General features: G+C 39.2%; 1 protein-coding gene across 10 annotated transcripts in view; it reads left to right on the top strand.

Annotated features, from left to right (window-relative positions):
* The first annotated feature begins 5,594 nt into the window (after nt 1-5,594).
* OSBPL8 (oxysterol binding protein like 8) overlaps nt 5,595-19,697 on the top strand; it is a 211,942-nt gene continuing 197,839 nt past the window's right edge. For 9 of the 10 annotated variants that reach the window (XM_030938778.1, XM_010362636.2, XM_030938780.1 and 6 more), the window contains exon 1: nt 5,595-6,006. The gene's annotated coding sequence lies outside the window, so the exon portion shown is untranslated. The remainder of the gene's footprint in view (nt 6,007-19,697) is intronic. The other variant, XM_030938779.1, reaches the window with a different exon arrangement.

Here is a 19,697-nt window from a genome sequence, read left to right on the forward strand (position 1 = left end):
GTCTTTCATTAGTTCTGGAAAGTTCACAACCATTATCTTGTCAAATATTGCCTCTGGCCCACTGGCTCTTTCCTTTTCATCTGAAGTCACAGATTTTAGAGCTGTTTACAATGTCCTCCATGTCACTTAAAGTCTCTTTTATATTTTTAATTTTTCTTTTTTTATTGCATTTGAGATAACTTCATCTCTATCTTCCATTTCATTGGCTTGTACTTCTACTGTGTCAAATGAACTATTAAATTTGTCCACCGTGTTTTTATTGTAATCATTTATATTTTTCAATTCTTTCAGTTCTATTTGCTTGTTTCAAAATCTTCAGTCCCACTTTAGTTTTTGTTCTCTGTACATATTTTCAAACTTGTCTTTTATTCCTTTACTCATATTTAATATTGTTATTTACAGTCTGTGACCCCCCCCCCCTTTTTTTTTTTTGAGGTGGAGTCTCACTGTCGCCCAGGCTGGAGTGCAGCTTGGCTCACTGCAACCTCCACCTCCCTGGGTTCAAGCGATTCTCCTGCCTCAGCCTTTCCAGTAGCTGGGATTACAGGCTAATTTTTTGTATTTTTAGTAGAGATGCGGGTTTCACCATGTTGGCCAGGCTGGTCTCAAATGCCTGACCTCAAGTGATCTGCCTGCCTTGGTCTCCCAAAGTGCTGGGATTACAGGCATGAGCCACCACACCTGGCCCAGTCTGTGACTTGTAAATCCAGGATCTGAAGTCTTTTAGAATTTGTTTGTGCTGTCTTAAGTCTGTACTGTTTCTCATGAATGGTGTCTTATTTTGTGCTTGTTATTTTTTTAAAATGTGAGCTGCTCATTTTCCTTAAAATTTTATTTGTAGTCATTCTTTATGGCTTAAGATGAAGGTGGTTTCCTCCAGAGAGGATTGGTATTTGCTTCTGCCAGGTGTCTGAGAGCATTATCAGTCAAAAATTCTTAATTACACCCAGGTACGGTGGCTCATGCCTATAATCCCAGCACTTTGGGAGGCGGAGGTTGGCGGATCACCTGAGGTCAGGAGTTTGAGACCAGCCTAGCTAACACAGTGAAACCCCCGTCTCTACTAAAACTAAAAAAAATTAGCTGGGCGTGGTGGCACGTGCCTGTAGTCCCAGCTACTTGGGAGGCTGAGGCAGAAGAATCGCTTGAACCTGGGAGGCAGAGGTTGCAGTGAGCCGAGATTGCACCAAGGCACTCCAACCAGGGAGACAGAGTGAGAATCCTGTCCAAAAAAAAAAAAAAAAACACACACACACTTAATTATTAGCGTGAGGTTTTTGGGGATCACCCAGCTAGAATGAATTCAAGCTACATTTTTGTGTGAGAATTGGATTGCGGTTCCAAATTCTCAGATACGATTTTGCTTTTCCCCGTCCACTAGGTGCCAAGGTTTAAGACGGCTAATTTTCTTTGTAGACTCTGGGGGATGGCTGCCTATGCTAGCAAGGGGCAAGTTTATTGCCAGTATATCCTTACACCTAATTAAAAATCCTTTGGAATTGCAGTTTGTGTGTGTGTGTGTGTGTGTGTGTGTGTGTGTGTGTGTGTGTGTATGTGTATAATGCAGGTCATGGGTTTTGTGTCTTTCTTACAAGGTCATGAAAACCAAAGCTCCTAGTAACTGGGTTTAGCACATGCCTTTGAGATAAAAGTTGGCTGACTCTGCTAAACTCTAGGTTTCTGCCTTCATTTAGTTTTTTTTTTTTTTTCATTTAGTTTTTTAACTTAATAATTTCTTACTTTATTGTCAGTTAATCAGTATATTTAATAAGATTTAAAATTTTTTTTCCAGGGATTTTGTTTTCAGTGTGACCAGTGTGACCTAGTCCTTGATATTTCTAGAAACAGAATCCTATATTCTCTTTATTATCCAAATTTTCCTCAAGGGATACTTAAGACAAATAATACTAAACAGAAATATTTAAAATTAATATGTAAATAGCTTACATGAAAATATTTTGCATGCAAATCTATAGATTTTATAAAGACTACTTCTTAACATATATTTTAGGTGGATATTTACCAAATAGCTGGTTGACTAGTTTGTAGGTGTCTGTTATTTATTTTATTAAATAGACAAGTATTATTGTTACATAGCACATTTAGCCTTTGACTCACAAATTTGTTGGCTCAAATTCACTTTAGATGATTTGCAAGATTATGCTGTGCAACAATCTCAAAAATATTTGTGATTCACAACAACAAATATTTTTGATTTACTCTTGTTTCACATCAGTAGCTGTATGTCAGGAGCTGCAAGTCAGTTGCTTCAGTTCTGCACAGGATGAGAGTTTCAGGTCTGCTCCATATATTTTCTTATTCTGAGATCTTATCTGGAACATACCTTTCTCATGGCAGGTGGCACAAGAGTAAGAGATTGACCTGAATTTTGCAATCAAATTTAAAGCTTCTGTTTTGATTTAGCGTTTAACATCTGCTCACAAAGCACTGGCTGAAGCAAATCACATGACCAATAAGAATAGGAGTCTTCAAAGCTGTGTTGAATACCTTATTTATGGCTGAGGTTGCTCTTAATCTAAATTCTCTTCCAGAAAATGAGGATTTTAGTCTAGAATCCTGATTAGTAATTGTCAGTAACCTAAGTGTCTAACAGGATAAGCCAACTGGAAAAAAGCAAACAACTTCAAGCCACATCTCTGTCATTCTAGGTCAGGGTTGAAATATACTCTGGGAAAGGCTGTCAAGCCTGTCAGTGCTTAAACTAATTTGGAAAGAACTTCTCATTCTTAGAAATGTATAATTAATAAAGCAGTAGGCAAAAGAGATGAATTCTCATTGGAGTTAAAATCGGATCGTTATAAAAAAAAAGCTTTATTTCAAAATGTCATTCTTAAAATCATTGTAAGAGTAGCAAACTTGCAGGGTATCTCTGGGAGTCACTGAATATTTTTCAGTTACAGCACAGGATCACATATTAGTTTCTGTTTATGTTGTCATTACACTGAAAATGCTAGATTGAATTATCATTTCCTGGAATCACAATATTAGATTTGAAAGGATCTGAAAAAACGATTTTTCAAATGTAGTGGATTAATATATTTTTGTGTTGCAATCAGTTGTTAAGTATGTCAAAATCATTAGTTATTCATGACAAGTAACTCTTATACTAGTGATAATTAAATTAGAGAAGATTGTGAAAGATATACTTACATTTGTTATGCAATATCTTCACTTTCGATTACTTGCATTAGGACTTTCTTTTTTTTTGAGTGGAGCTGAAACCAGTTAAACCTAGGCTGTCAGTTTTTTACATAATCCTGAGTATACCATGGCTGTTTGCTTCAAAATGTGATTGTCATCCACTGGGGAAAAAACAGTGGTTTAGTATCATTTCTCAAAGAGCATGTAGTCCTACTTTGGAACTTGAAATGTATAGAGTAATTTATGTAGTCATATATCTCAATAGCTAACTCTGTAACCTAGACTTCCTTGCTTCTTGCTTTTTACAACAAATGATCAAATTTTCAAAAGCCAGTGTATGAAATTGGGGCTGAGGCAGAAGAGAATTAGGCAAGGCAATTTGCCACCTTTTTCCAATCTTTAGTCTCAGTTTCCAAAGTAAAAGTACCAGAAAAACAGGGTCCATATGGTGTATTTTGCATGTTATCTATGATCTAGAAACATTCTTTTCCAAATCTATTTGATTGCAACTCACAGTAAGAAATTGTTTAAATCACAACAGAACATACTCTCACCTTCCACCATATTTGAAACAAAAAGTTTCAGGAAGCAATTTTTGCCCTTACTAGATATTATGCACTCTGATCTTTTATATCCTAGCCTATTTCATATAAAAATAAAACGGATTTTTGAGTTGCAGTTTGAAAAACATGCCTCTAGAAAACAGGAGACAGGTTAACTGTTAACAAACTCCAAAGTTACTAGCTTTGCTGAAATAATGTCACAGAATAATAAACTTCCTTCACATTTATTTGTACTACAGTCTCTCAGGCTTCAGAACAGAACCTGGTAGAATCTTTTCCTCTTTGGAACACCAGTTCATGACAATATCTCAGAGATTCTAAGACTCGTTGTTTCCCATGTGTTTACATCTCTGAATATGTTTCAGGCCAAGCGCGGTGGCTCATGCCTGTAATCCCAGCATTTTGGGAGGCCGAGGCGGGTGGATCATTTGAGGTCAGGAGTTCAACACCAGCCTGGCCAACATGGTGAAACCCCCTCTCTACTAAAAATACAAAAATTAGCTGGGCATGGTGGCGCATGCCTGTAATCCCAGATCCTCGGGAGGCTGAGGCAGGAGAATCACTTGTGCCTGGGAGGCGGAAATTGCAGTGGGCAGAGGGGGCGCCACTGCACTCCAGTCTGGGAGACAAGAGTGAGACCCTGTCTCAAAGAAAAAAAAAAAATAAAAAGATGTGGCTTAAAGGTGCCTTACTTATCAGCGGTGTGGCATAGTTCCATTGGCAGCCTTTGTTTTCTTTATTAGGTAACATAAAACAATGTAATTCTATAATTTTTTTAGAGCTGCTATGAAATATATCAATAATAAGGATTATATAGGCCAAACTCTATTGCTTATTCATTTCAATGTATCCAACTTATCAGAATGCCTTCTGACTTCTTGTTAAGAAAATGTAATGAGATGAGAATAGCTTAAGAAAAAATTCTTAGTTCTGGGCTACAAGGGAAAATGAGTTATGACCGCAGTTTAATTACTACAGAAAGCTTTCTCATTTGCTTTCATTGTGATCGGGTTTTGAGTATGATCTTTCTCTATTCTACCTCCCTTACTTCTGTATACTTATTTCATTAGGCGGCTAGAGGGGTTCTTCGGATTATGGCTAAAAAAGAAGGCAAAAGGTTAAGTCCTAGAGTTAAGCCATTAGGAAAAAAAAGTTAAGGCATTAGAAAAAAAATTCAAGAATTAGGCTTTATTTTAAAAATGGAACCAACTGTCAAATTCCTGTGTACCCGTTTAAACTGTCACCAACCTAACACACTGTAAAACTTAATGACTGTAAAACTGGCAGCAGGATCCTGAACACAAGGAATAAAAATAAGTTTGCTAGGCTGTTTTCATCCCAGCGTGATTGAAATACACCGTTTCCTAAAAAAAAACCTCTAATGAGGGAAGCAGTAAATTAAATGCCACGGTTAATGTGCTACTAGAAATAGGAACAAGTAGTTACGGAATGCTTCTTAGGCCAGACACTCTACGATGCGTTCTTTTTTCTTTGTTGCGCTAAAGCTTTTACCAAGCCTAAGGCTGGAGAGGGGTCCTAACTGAGCCCTGACCAGATCAGGGAGCCCTACTGTGCAATCTCCTCAGGTCAAGAAGGGCCCGGTACTACCGGCCCAGAAGGCCTGGCCGATCAACAGGCGCTGGGCCGACGGTGGTGGGCTCGCTTCCTGAGGCTGCCCTTGGGCATGCGGAAGGGGACTGCCTGGCGATAACACCCTGGCAAAGCAAGGTGGACACCGGCTCCCGCGCTGTTCGTGCCCACCTGGCAGGGTAAGCAACTCCACTGCTGTCTCCGGGCACCGTCACGTGACGGGAAGAGGGCGTGGCCGAAGCCCGTGATCCTAGGGGCGGGCCGGGCAGTGGGAGGGCGCTAGAATGTGAAGGATCTTGGCGGTTCTGGGTGCCCAGAAAGGCGGCGACGCGGCGGATGACAACATTAGGCCGCGACGCGCTCCTGGCCAGGCGGCGGCTGTAGTGTTAGCTTTGGACTCCGCAGTAGCCGCTGCCGGTAACAAGCCGACTCTGAGGGAAGGTGGGGGTCCGCCCTGGCCGGTGGACCGCGGGGCCGAAAGTACCTGCCCCACTCGGAGGCTGAGCTGGCAGTGCCTCCGCGGCAGCTGGGCAGCGCCCTCCGTCCGGGCTCGCGCCCCAGCTGCCGCCGACGACAGCGGCTGAGGGAAGTTGGGGTCTGACTAGACGCGTACGGGGCCCCGGACCCCGGCGCCGCGGGGACTCCGGAGGAACCAGCTCCTTGCGTCCCGCCTTCCTGGGATCTCGCACGGGTGAGTGTTGCTCCATTCCTGAGGTGGGGGTGCTGGGTCCGCGCCCCTCAGAGTTACTGCGCACCCTTATTGCCACATTCTGAGCTCGGGCTGTCGGGGACTCCTGGCCACCCGCGCCGAGGAGTTCTTTGGCTCCTTTGTTCCATTTTGGATTAGGGGGATTGGAAAGGCTGGCGGGGTGGAGTGTTTTGAGGCCCACAGTAGGTGCATTTGCAGCCTTACAAAAGCCGCGGCAGGGGAACTGGGGTGGGAGGCTCTTGGAGCATTTCGACCGCCCCGGGTGTCTGTCCCTCCTGAAGTTTGATAGGTCGATGGCATGGGTCTCGTTGGGAGCCCCCGCGCCCAGGAGAGCTGGCGCTTTGTCACTTGGTGCGGTTAAGGCGAGGCTCCTTTTTTCCTGTGACAGCCCCAGAGGAGGCTGTGCCGCGCACCGCAGACCGCACCCGCCTTTGCAGAGCCGAGCGACACGGTGTTGTTCCTCTAAGCCTCAGTTCTGGCCTTGTTGTAACGTGGGAGGAAAGCCAAGCCTTTGCTGTGCTTTTAAATTTAATGTTTGTTTCTAAGCCCTCTCTCAAGAGTAGAGTCAGGTTCCAAGGAGCTTCACATGCAGCATGCTTTAGGTTCATTGAACCACCCACTCAAGACTGGCTGAGGCGAAGCAACAGTATATGCAGATTTTCCATTCACAAAAGTCATTTAACCCTCTTTATGAGATACATCTGCGTTGCAGAACGTAACCTAATTTCATTTTATTTAAATGCTTTCTGAAATGATAGGTAACTTGTACTACGTAAACAGATGGGTAAACTAACTGATAATGTAAGTATATATGCGTTAAATAAAAAATTTAGTGATGTTTTTGCCTTTCTGCTGCTGGAAGACTTAAATGACGTCTGGATAGTAATACAGTGTCTCCTGCATGGCAGTTAAGTTTTTCCCCAAATTAGTGCTGCTTTTGAAATAATGATTTAAAACAGTTTTTGCCTCCCTTAGTATCCTAGAGAGAGCAAGAATTGTGGAGAATTGTGGGTGAATTGATTGTTAAGATTTTGCTAATTTCCTAGGGTTTCATCTAAACTTGCTCATGCTGAGAGGCTATCATCAGTTTCTATGCTTGCTAGAACCTGTTTTGCAGTGAAATTATTAAGATCATGCTAGTTTTATAAAATAGGTTGGAAAAGGAAGAGTAAGGCCATGCAGTTTAAAACTGTTCTCTATGAAAGTACAACTAATTTCAAATATTTGTAACTTTTATTTATTTTTTGATATTAACCATGTATGGAGTGACTATAATATGCCTGTTCAAAGAGCTGAGAAAGGGAATAGATGAAACTTAAGCTACCTTTTGGGTCTTTAATTATGGACATCAAGGTATTGCGGTCACATTCCATGTCAACCGTTTGAACAGCAATACCGTGTACACAGGTGCTTAGAAATGCCTGTTTAATTAAAAATGGCCATGGTTTATTTCTTTTTGATTGGATCATAATAGTTATTGAATCTCTGATCTGTGGAAAGATGCTACTATATTTTCCAGTTAGAATGTTATTGCATTTTAAAGGCAGTCAAATTATGTTTTTTATAACACATTCAGGGTACTTATACATTTGTCAATATTCAGTTTCTTGGTTCATTTAAAAATTGAAAGCCTTAGACTACACTTTGGGGATAAATTTACAATTGTGTATAATGAAGTTATGTTTTAGTTTGTTTTAAGAAAAATGATGAAATTATGAATTTGTAAAATATGCATTACAAAAGAAATTTTATTTTTATTTTTTCAGACAGAGTCTCACTCTGTTTCCCAGGCTGGAGTGCAGTGGTGCAACTTGGCTCACTGCAGCCTCTGCCTTCTGGATTCAAGATATTCTTATGTTTCAGCTTCCTGAGTAGCTGGGATTACAGATGCGCGCCACCATGCCAGGCTAATTTTTGTATTTTTATTAAAGATGGGGTTTCACCATGTTGGCCAGGCTGGTCTCCAACTCCTGGCCTCAAGATCCATCCGCCTCAGCCTCCCAAAGTGCTGGTATTACAGGCATGAGCCACTGCGCCTGGCGGATCTTTCGTTTAAAAGTATGAATTGCAGAATTTTAACCAGTGTTAGTACATTTCAACTTGCTTTGGTTTGTAAATAATCCTTCAAAAGCAGATTTCTTGAATTGAGGCATTAAAGACAAAGAATTGATACAGTACATAGATTTAGTTTTCTGATACTAATTTGGAAAACTTTAATCCTAATAACAATACCTGAAATGTCATGTTGTAATGTTGGTATTATATCGAAAATTAAAAACATTTATAGCAATGTTCTTGGAGCATCAGGCAATTCAAAGAGGACATAGGTCCTGCCTTAATCTTACAAATAATGACCTGCAAATAAGACAAACACAACTTGAATAAAAAAGCCTCTGAGAGGCCAGGCATAGTGGCTCACGCCTGTAATCCCAGCACTTTGGGAGGCCGAGGTGGGCAGATCACCTGAGGTCAGGAGTTCGAGACCTGCCTGGCCAACATGTTGAAACCCTGTCTCCACTAAAAATACAAAAAAATTAACTGGGCGGGGCAGTGCGTGCCTGTAATCCCAGCTGCTTGGGAGGCTGAGGCAGCAGAATCACTTGAACCCGGGAGACGGAGGTTGCAATGAACCGAGATCATGCCGCTGCACTCCATCCTGGGAGACAGAGCAAGACTCAGTCTCAAAAAAAAGAAAAGCCTCTGAGAAATATACAATTTTTAATGAAGGTGGCTAGATACAAGGAGATTAGTAGAGGTGCTTGACTGGAACAGTTGTGGCCAAAGTATAGCTTCCTTGTGATGAGACACAGGAAGAGATGTCTAGACTCATGTTGTGTGCATATTTCATGGCAGTATGTGGGAAATCCCTGAGAGATTTTAGATCTGTCTTTCTTCCCACCTTGGTCCCCATCCCTCATATATCCTCACAAAGTCATAAAATTCTCATGCGGAAGGCGTGATAGAAGGAATTTTTCTTCCTGAAAAGTGTTATCAAGCTTGCGAGGGAGAGAGCTATTTTCGGAGAACTTATAGAGAAGAAATCCTAGTCCTAGAGCATCATATTCTTATACCCTGTTATTTTTACCTTTGTTGAAGATCCAGATAGTGTAAATTCTCCATGATAGCAAGGTCTTTGTTTTGCTCACCATTGAATCTCCAAATTCTCAATAGTTAATGAATGAAAAATATCTACTTCCAGATATATGACTGGAGAACAAAAGGAGTATCTGTTAATGTAGTCCAAACTAAATGCAAGTGCGAAATGATAAAGGAAGGATATTAGCTTGGGAGGAGGGGAACAGGTCATTTAATCTGGGAAACTTTCTTGGAGGAGGTGATTCTTGAGTTAGGTTTTGGTGTAGGCTGTGTATCTGAAGGTAAGCGATGTCTAAGCAGGTAGACAACGTGCAGCAAAGCATTTAAGTCAGACTGAATAAATTATGTCAGATAAAGCACAGTGAGTCTTTTTTTGTAACATGAAGAATTTTTCTTCTCCCATCTCTATTTTCACCTCTCCCTAGATAAAAAGATTAACGTGCTTTGCAAGAGCAGAGATTGACAGTGCTTGAGTTTTGGCAGTACGGTGAGGGTCAGAAAATTTGAATTGGTGTTCTGACTGAATCTTATACAAGCATCATTTCCATCGGCAAATCAGTTGGTCTTAGTTTTCTCGTTTGTAAAATCAGGATAATAATCCGTGGTTGCTGGGAGAACAAAATTACGTAATGCATGTGAAAGGGCATACCTCAATATGAATGTGCCTACCTCAGTGTGTCACACATAGGAGGACTTCAGCAAATACAAAATTATTTAAAACGTTTGTTTCCAGATCTTTAAAAAATATTTTGATTCATTTGTCATGAACTCTAATATTTGCTTGACTGATCTAGATGCCTCATGGCATTATGTTTAAATTGATCAGAATCAAAATTCTAGATAATTTTATTTCAGTCAGTTTAATGTTTTCTGATACAAATGAGGCTTAATTGTATTACTGCTTAATGTTAACCACAAGGAATTCTAGAAGCCTCAAATTTTTGAAGCTCAAAGTAAGGGATATGTGTAGCAGAAAATCTGAGCCTTTAAGCTTTTTTTCTCTATATAATTTGTTTTTGAAGAAATTGTCTTTGCTTGTAATGTCATTTATCTATTCATTGTTGTGATAAGGGGTTTTCCAGTTATTAAGAAAAAAATTACCAAAAATATTTTCTGTGTTTTTAGTGATGTGACTATAGGCCATGAAGATCTCTACCTTCCGTGTTTTATTATAAAATTCAGTATTTCTTGAGCAGACGAACAGACATCTGCATTATTTATCTAAGCTTTTTGTGCCAGTAGCTGTTTGTTCATTTATGAATCTCAGAATTTCATTATACTTTGTGAACTCTTTGTAGTGTTTTTGATCCTTAGAGCAGTCTGTCCTTTGTATAATATTTGGAAGAGAATATTATTATAGAAAGACTAAAAAGAGTCTTGAGTCTTTTTATTATACGAAGACTAAGAGTCATCAAATGATAAGCCAGTTACCTGCTAATTTCCCATTTTCAAGAAGGACTGGAAAAAGAGGAAATGGTTTCAGAGCTTGACTTTTTTCAAATAAAAAGGAGAAGCTTTTTGATTTAGAGTTCTTGAAAACTTGATAAATTCAGAGGGAAATTGTTATAGGTCATGTTAATAGCTAATGTGCATCAACTTCTGTATACCAGGTACTGTACTATTCTGGAAGTACTTGACATGTCATCACATTTGATCCTGACAACCACCCCCAATCTGGCTATTTTCTTTTTTTTAAACCTGAGCAACTGACAGATTAAGTAAGTGGTGGAGCCAGGATTTGAACTAAACCTGAGGCACAGAGAAGTTAAGTCCTGCTGAAAGGATTTAAACTTGAGGTTTAACCTGACCTTTGACTTTGGAGCCTATCCTTTTAACCATCATATTATATACTGCATCGTATAATTTATTTGCAGTTGCTCCTCTTGATAGGTCTTGACCTTGTGATCTTCCTGAGTCTGTTTTGGTTGTGTGATTTATAAAATGCACTTTACTTTATAAGAAGATGGAATATAACCTTGATTTTTTTCCCCTCATTTTACTTGTATTTGACTGACATCCTGTTTTTAAATCTTAAAAACACTTGGAGTAAAGCAAATATTTATTTTATTATTTATGTAGTTGTCATTTTCTTAGTGGGGAATTTCAGAGTAACTGGAAATAAAATAACATAACAATATTTAAGGCTAAGTTGTTATAATTAAAAAATTATTTTAAAGAATAAGGCTGATTCACAGAATTGGTGTTGTTATAATTAAAAAATTGTTTTAAAGAAAAAGGCTTATTCACAGAATTGGTGTGCATTTTTTTTAGTGTTTTTTTTTTTTTTTTTTGAGACAGAGCCTCACTCTGTCACACAGGCTGGAGTGCAGTGGTGTGATCACGGCTCACTGCAACCTCTGCCTTCTGGTTTCAAGCGATTCTCATGCCTGAGCCTCCTGAGTAGCTGGGATTACAGGTGCTTGCCACCATGCCTGGCTAATTTTTTGTATTTTTAGTAGAGATGGTGTTTCACCATGTTGACCAGGCTGTTCTCGAACTCCTGACGTAAAGTGATCCACCTGTCTCGTCCTCCCAAAGTGTTGTGTTGCGATTATAGGCATGAGCCACCGCGTCTGGCCTTTTTTTTTTTTTTTTTTTTTTTTTTTTTTTTGATACAGGGTCTTGAGCTGTCACCTAGGCTGGAGTGCAGTGACACTACCGTGGCTGACTGCAGCCTCGATCTCCCAGGCTCAAGTGATCCTCCTGTCTCTGCCTCCCAAGTAGCAGGGACTACAGGCGAACACCATCACATATGGCTAATTTCTAAGGTTTTTTTTTTTTTTTTTTTTTTTTTTTTGGTAGAAACAGGGTCTTACTCCTGACCTCAAATGATTCTCCCACCTTGGTCTCCCAAAGTGCTTGGGATTATAGGTGTGAGCTGCCATGCCAGGCCTATTTAGTGATATTTGAGGGACATAGATCTGTATAGTTGAAATTTATCCTGTTGAGATGACCACTGGTAAGATAATTTTTGCTTTTTGGCTGCCAAATGCCTACATATTAATAGGAAGAGTTTGTCAGATTACATAATTTTTTACAGGGAAGGCTGGGGCCCATGTGGAAATTATGGAATCTGTGTTGGTATATTTTGATGGGATGAAAGTATGGTAGATCTGGAGAGAGAGAAGTAATGAGGTGGGATGCCTTGGATGTGAGGGCACAGGTACATTGTTCAAGTGGAGAGTAGGATGAGGGACTTCTGGAGACTAATTTTGCTTAGTGTGTAATTTTGCACATTGTTATGATTGTAATAACTTGTAAGATCAGCAATTTGGAAGTAAAGAAAAGCAGTGCTGTGCATCATAGTGTGGAGTTTGTAATAGTTCCTAGGCTGTTTTGCAAGATGTAGGTGCTTTACAAATATCCATTGGTAGTAATGGAAGTGTGCTGTCTTATCACCTATTTTAGAAATCTGGAGAGGCAGAATAGCACGAACCCTGGAGCCAGACTGCCAAAGTTCACAACTGGTACAGCCACTTACTAGCCTATTGCCCTGGCCCTATGCTAACTTGGGGTGGCCAAAAGGGAAGAAAATGGTGTATTTAAGCAGAGAGGGGGCCAGAGGTAGTACTCTTGTGAGTTTTCCATGGTTCTTACATGGTCTGAAAGGGACCTGGATGTTCTCACATATGCCTAGTGAAGGAAATAGAAGTTAGTAGAGTGAGAGCCAGCAAACTTGTCATGAGGCTGCTATTGTGAGGGAGGGACCATGTAGTAGACAGAGGTTGTGGGAAGGGCAGATTCATTTCATTGCCCACCAAAAATTGTGCTTGCAACTATTTTTTTTTTTTCTTTTTTTTGAGATGGAGTATCACTCTGTTGCTTAGGCCGGAGTGCAGTAGCAGGATCTTGGCTCATTGCAACCTCCGCCTCCTGGGCTCAAGTGATTCTTGTGCCTTAGCCTTCCGAGTAGCTGGGACTACAGGGATGCGCCACCGTGCCTGGCTAATTTTTTGTATTTTTGGTAGAGATGGAGTTTCACCATGTTGCCCAGGCTGGTCTCAAACTCCTGAGTTCAAGCGATCTGCCCGCCGCAGCCTCCCAAAGTGCTGGCATTACAGGTGTGAGCCACTGTGCCTGCCACGACTGTTTTTCACCGGTGGAATGTGAATAGAAATAAATTTGTTGTCACTTCTGGGTTGAAGTGGCAGAAAAAATAGGTATTCTTTCTTCACTTTCTCTTTTCTAATTCAAGGGCCAGATGCAGAGGCTTAGACTCTTAAGGGATGGTGAAGCCATAAGATTGAAAAGATCTACAGTCCCTAAATTGACCATGTGAAAGAAAGTTGTGTACCAAACAGGAACACCCACAATGGATTGTAATATTAATGAAAAATTTTAATTGTGTGAAAATCTGGGGTTTATTTGTTAAGCAGTTAGTGTTGCCTTAAGTATAAGCCAGGGACCTGGATAGAGGAGGTAGTCGAGACTGTAATAATATCCGTACCAGCAAGAGCTGAGGTGGATGGGGCCAAGTTAGGAGATCCTCTGGATACTTCTCCAACATATTCATCAGCGTGTGCCATTGTGACTCAGTGAGGGCCGATATTCAAACCTTAGAGGCCTGTGAGGATCCCCAGGGCAATCTATGGGTGTGTATTTAGACTAATCGTAATACTTTAGTGTCCATGAAAGCTTTATCTTATGCCCAGTCACCATGATAAGAATGAAGAACAGAGAAAATCTATACAAGTCGGAAGAGTTTTCTTAAAGTAGGGTTTCTTAACTTGACTCTGTTGATATTTTGGGCTGGATAATTCTTTGTTGTGAGTTCCTGTCCTTTGTAGAATGTATAGCAACATCCCTGGCTCTACTAGATGCTAGTGCCATCTCTCTTAATTGTGACAATTAAAAATGTTTCAAGATATTACCAGATGTTCCCTGGGGGCAAGGGCACCCTCAGTAGAGAACTACTGCTTTAAAGATTGAATGTTTCTGAAAGAAATGATTTTAAATGGAAAGAAACTATTATCTTTTTTTTTTTTTTTTTTTTTTTTTTGAGGCGGGGTCTTGCTCTGTCGCCCGGACTGGAGTGCAGTGGCTGGATCTCAGCTCACTGCAAGCTCCGCCTCCCAGGTTTACGCCATTCTCCTGCGTCAGCCTCCCGAGTAGCTGGGATTATAGGCACCCGCCACCTCGCCCGGCTAGTTTTTGTATTTTTAGTAGAGACAGGGTTTCACCGTGTTAGCCAGGATGGTCTCGATCTCCTGACCTCGTGATCCACCCGTCTCGGCTTCCCAAAGTGCTGGGATTACAGGCTTGAGCCACCGCGCCCGGCCTATTATCCTTAATTAAAGAACTTTTTCCCCTTTTAGGGGATAGGTAAGGTTCATGGGGAGCGGTTCATTTCTGTATATCCAATAAAGGGAGCTATGTTGTTTTTATAAAACATCCTAGTTTCTAGTGTGTGTGTGTTTTCCTCTCTCTCTTGATATATTGTATATGTATATATGTTTGTATTATTTTTTGAGCGACACTCTCCTCTTGTCACCCGGGCTGGAGTGCAGAATTTCTGAGCTGAAGGGATCCTCCTGCCTCACCTTCCCCAGTAGCTAGGACTACAGGTGTGTGCCACTGTGGCTGGCTACTTTATTTTTTTGTACAGACAGGGTTTCGCTATTTTGCATGCACTGAATTTGAACTCCTGCCTCCCAAAATGTTGGGATTACAGGCATGAACCCTAGTGCCTAGCCTTAATGTTGATTCACCTTTCTCTTTATCAGCTTTAGAAATTACTTGAATTTTCCATGTATTACCTTATTATTATTTCTTCTAAACTGGTAGCTGTACTTTTTATTGGCTAGACTAAGCCTGACCAGTCCCTGACTGGTGAGCTGCATGCAGCCCAGGACAATTTTGAATGTGGCCCAACACAAATTCATAAACTTTCTTAAAGCATAATGAGATTTTTTTGTTTTTTAAAGCGCATCAGCTATTGTTAGTGTTAGTGTATTTTATGGGTGCTCCAAGACAATTCTTCTTCCAGTGTGGTCCAGGGAAGTCAAATGATTGGACACCCTTGGCCTAGACAAATACATGTTTTTTCCCCTGTTATTTCAGCTGTCATGTCCACAGGTTGTCTCTAAATTATGAAAACCAATAAAAACTGTTGATATTATGACTGTGTAAGTATTATTTAATGCTGAGCCAGATAATGTGCTTAGATTATGATTTCTTTTCTGTCCCTGGGCTGCCAGAAGAAACATGTTGATAATATAGACGATAAGTAGATTTTACTTATTTTATCAATTCTGACCATCGAATTAAAAAAAATTTTTTTTTTTTTAAAAAAAGTTAGGTATGACCAAAATCTAACTTTGGACTTTAAAATATTTTTGAATAGGACTTCCTGTTTTTCTTAGTGTCTTAAATTACCCTCTTTTCTTGTACTATATGCCTCGATCATAGCCTCCCCTACACCCCAGCTCCCCCATACCCCAACTCTTCAGCATACTACCTTTTGTGCTGCATCCTTTATTTATCTGTAGTTGTCTGTAACTCTGCCTCCATTTGGACTCTTTTAGGTCTCTTCTTGTAACTTCCTTTCTCCTTACTCTTGAGTTGGATCCATTCTGTTACACATTTTTTTTTCCTTTTTTTGCATCTGCTTGATTGGTTTGTTGGAGTACATCTTCAAGTAACTCTTTGAAAAAGAAGTATGTATGAGAGGCAAACTTTCCGAATTCTGTGTAAAAAAGTCTTCATTCTATTCTCACAAATGATTGATAATTTGGCTGGGTGCAGTATTGTTAGTTAGAAATAATTTTCCTTTAGAACCCTGAAAGCATTGCTCTGATGTCTTCTAGCATGTAGGGATGGTGATTAGAAGTCATATATCAACGCCTGTAATCCCAGCACTTTGGGAGGCCGAGGCGGGTGGATCATGAGGTCAAGAGTTTGGGACCAGCCTGGCCAACATAGTGAAACCCTATGTCTACTAAAAATTAGCTGGGCATGGTGGTGGGCGCCTGTAATCCCAGCTGCTCAGGAGGCTGAGGCAGGAGAATCACTTGAACCTGGGAGATGGAGGTTACAGTGAGCTGAGATGGAACTACTGCACTCCAGCCTGGGTGAGACACCGTCTCAAAAAAAAAAAAAAAAAAAAAAAAAGTAGTCGTGTATCAGTCTGATTCACTGTCCCTTTAAGGTGATTTGCTCTTTATTCTGTCTGAAAGCTTTTAGAATCCGTTCTTTTGTGTCTTCTACAAAGTCATAATGAGGTGTATAGGTCATTTTTGTTTTGTTCGGCTGTTTATGTAGATACAGTCTGAATCAGATTATTTTTCCAATTCCTGGAAATTCTCTTCTCTGTCTTTAAAAATGTCCTCACTTCATCTTCTTTTTTGCTTTTCAGTGGGCAGTTGCTTTCTGTCTTGATCTTCCTTGTCTCATCTTTTATATTTTGTGTTTCTCTTTGTTCTGTGTTCAGGGGAATTTTTTTCCCCTTTAGTATTTTGGCTGATTTTCCTGGGGGTAATCTGTAAGTTTTGTTCTCTTTTTCTTTTCCTACCATTTTTACATTATGTTGTGTTATCATCTTGAGTCTTAAAATGTGTAAATTAGATTTTTTTAAAGATACCTTGTGTCTCCTTGTGTCTATAATTTATCTCCTTTTCTCCTCCGGTCAGTTTTTATGTTTGTTTTTGTAATCATTCTTTTTTCATGCTCAGTTTTACTTATATGCCTGATAATTCTTGGTTGTCCATTCATGGTTAAGAAAGACAGACTAGGTTCCTGGTCACCCTCCCTCCCCTGTTCCTTGGACTGTTTTCCCTATTAGATTTTTTTTTCCTTTGAGTAGGAATTCTGGCCAGAGCACTTTGTGGGGCAAGGTAGTAGAGTAGGATCTGTCTTTTGGCAGATTGTTTTAGGGTAAAAGAGAGAGGAGCTAGCTGCTAGGCTATGTATGGGCCCTTTAAATGATGGATGAGATGTGTTTACTCTGTGCCACACCTCTACTTAGCTTTCCCTAGATAGTGGTTCACTTTATTTAGGGAAAAGCTGACTTGTTTTTTTGCCTGGAGGTAAAATGTCAGTTGTTTAGATGTAGCTTGGAAATAGGGGATGGGAGATATAGCTGTCCCTTATAGTTAGTCCTAAGTAATACTCAGTTCTCTTATTTTTAACCCTACTATTTATTTCCACCCTCTGCTGTACCATTTACATTATAATCATGCTTTCCTGGGGATCTTGTCAGACGTGTTGGTTCCCATCCTTTCCGTGTCACTCTTAAAGGGTATGATGAGGCTGTGACTTTTTCTGCTTGTTATTTCTATCAACCTCATATACTTTAATTTCTCAGAAATTTGTTGGATTTTCTTTCTAGCCTCAATTTTAATTTCTTTACTCTTACAATTTTCTTTCTTTTATGAGTTGTTTTTATTTCAGTGGCATATCTGGAGTAACTGGAGGGAAAGTTTATATTTAGCGCCCCATCTTTTATTAGAAGTCTTCTAGCTTCATAAACAGAAGAAACAGAGCGTATTGAGCTATTTTTTTGTTAATGCAGATTTATTCATAGAAATTATGATGATCATGATACAGTGTTAAAATACACTTATGTCCCTTCGCTATTGATTTGTATAGTTATTTGTGCCTTTATGCCACTTGGTCCTAAAACTTGAACTCTGAATTCTTGCTCGCTTCATAGTTTTTCTGTTTCCCCTTTCATTGTCCTCTACCCCAACTTGCATGTTGTTATGATTATCTTGCCATTTCTTGTTTGCTACTTGGAAACTGAATGAGACTGTTTAGAATTGTGTGTAAAATAGGGATTTTGCTGCAGGGAATGGCATTTTAGCTTTAAACACCTGACCCTTGTGGCATCTTGATTATTTAGAAGCCTTTTGTTCTGTTTCTCGAGTGTATCTAGATGGGTGAGGTGTTACTCTTTTTCATTTACTTCTCTGCCTCACGTGTGATAGCTGCTTTGGTTCAGTAGTTGATATTTTTTCCTCCATTGCTTTTCCTTCTCTTCTGTGTTATCTTTGGTACTTTAAATGTTGAGTTTAGATTGCCTAGCAAGTTCATTGGAAGCCTTAATGCTCATTTGTTCCTTTCATTTTCTACTTATAAAAATTTGCTAGCATTGTTTTATTATTTTTTATTGTTTTGTATTTTTTGTTTTTTTGTTCCTAGCATTGTTTTAAACTTGTCTTTTACTTCTTTTCCCAGACTCCTTTTCATAATCTTCAGACTCCATATTGATTGAGCTTAGAATACTATTGTAAATTAACCTGGGTAAATAAATTTAAATATATTCATCTCATTTCCCTCTCTTCTGTGATATTTCTGCATTGGCAGAATGCAAATCTTGTTTAATTCTGCTCTTAATCTTGTTTAATCTTGTTCAGTTCTTCTCTCATAAGATTTTGAAGTTCTTTCTTCTGCAGCTATGGTTTTGACTATTGGAATGTGTGTCTTTTGTAATTGGAGTTATAATTCTCCTGCAATCAGAAGTTTTTACACGCCAGATTTAAAAATGCTGACTACTTTGAAGTTGAAAATCCAGTCAGAGGGATTGTGGTTTGGAAGGCTTAAATCCCCAAATTTGGCCTGATTATATAAGGTATTATAGAACTTTCATAGTAAATACTGTACTTGTTTGAAATTTAAAGTAGCTTAGAAAATAATTGGCCCCTTTACAGTTTTGTTTTTTTTTTTTAATTTGCTCATTGTCCAGGAAATCAAAGTTTTAAATATGTTCTAATGTAGTGGACTGATTACTGATAATTTTGTTACCTTTCTCTATATTCTGTGAAACTAACTTTTGATTTTAGATCAAGAAACTTTTAGAATGAAGTGGTTATATATCTCATGCTTTATTTTTTGCAGGTATTCTAAGCATTTTCCCTCTCAGATATCAGTTGTCATGATTAATTTCTTCTTGACTGATGGAATCCTTTATTCCTTCTATTGTGTTTATAATTTTGATCACTTTTTTTGCTATCCCTGAAATTTTAAATAGAATTTTCAAACATCAGATTGTATACCTTAAATATGTAATTTTTTATATGTCAGTGATACCTTAATAATGCTGCTAGAAAATAGAATCTTCAGCATTATATAGATAATACTTTGAATATTTTAAAATTGGCTCTCATTATTTTCCCAAGAATTTATGATTAGGTTGTAGGAATTTAAAAAAATACCCTGTCATTACCGAGGGAAGATTTCTCTGTAAAACCAGAGATCCGTTTAAGAGGTTGATTGTTTAACATAAATTTAACATGCATTTTAACTAGCAAGATCTTGTTTATTTGGTTATTTTGGAGGAGCTTCTTCGTAATTCATTAATAGAGGTTAATAGTAAATAGTAGAAATTAGCATTTTCTTGACATTTTGATTATGCAGAAAATATAGATGTTTCTTGCTATAAGCAGGGAATTGGTTCCAGGACCCCCCACATAACACAAAATCCGTGCGTAGAAGTCCCATTGTTGGCTCTGCGGAACCTGTGTATTGTAAACGTCAGCTCTCTACGTATGTGGTTTTAACATCTTAACGAATCCAGTGTTTTTAATCCTTGTTTGGCTGAAAAAAATCTGTGTATAAGTGGACCCATGCAGTTCAAACTC

The sequence above is a fragment of the Rhinopithecus roxellana genome, chromosome 10, assembly GCF_007565055.1.
Source record: "Rhinopithecus roxellana isolate Shanxi Qingling chromosome 10, ASM756505v1, whole genome shotgun sequence".
Classification (NCBI taxonomy): domain Eukaryota; kingdom Metazoa; phylum Chordata; class Mammalia; order Primates; family Cercopithecidae; genus Rhinopithecus; species Rhinopithecus roxellana.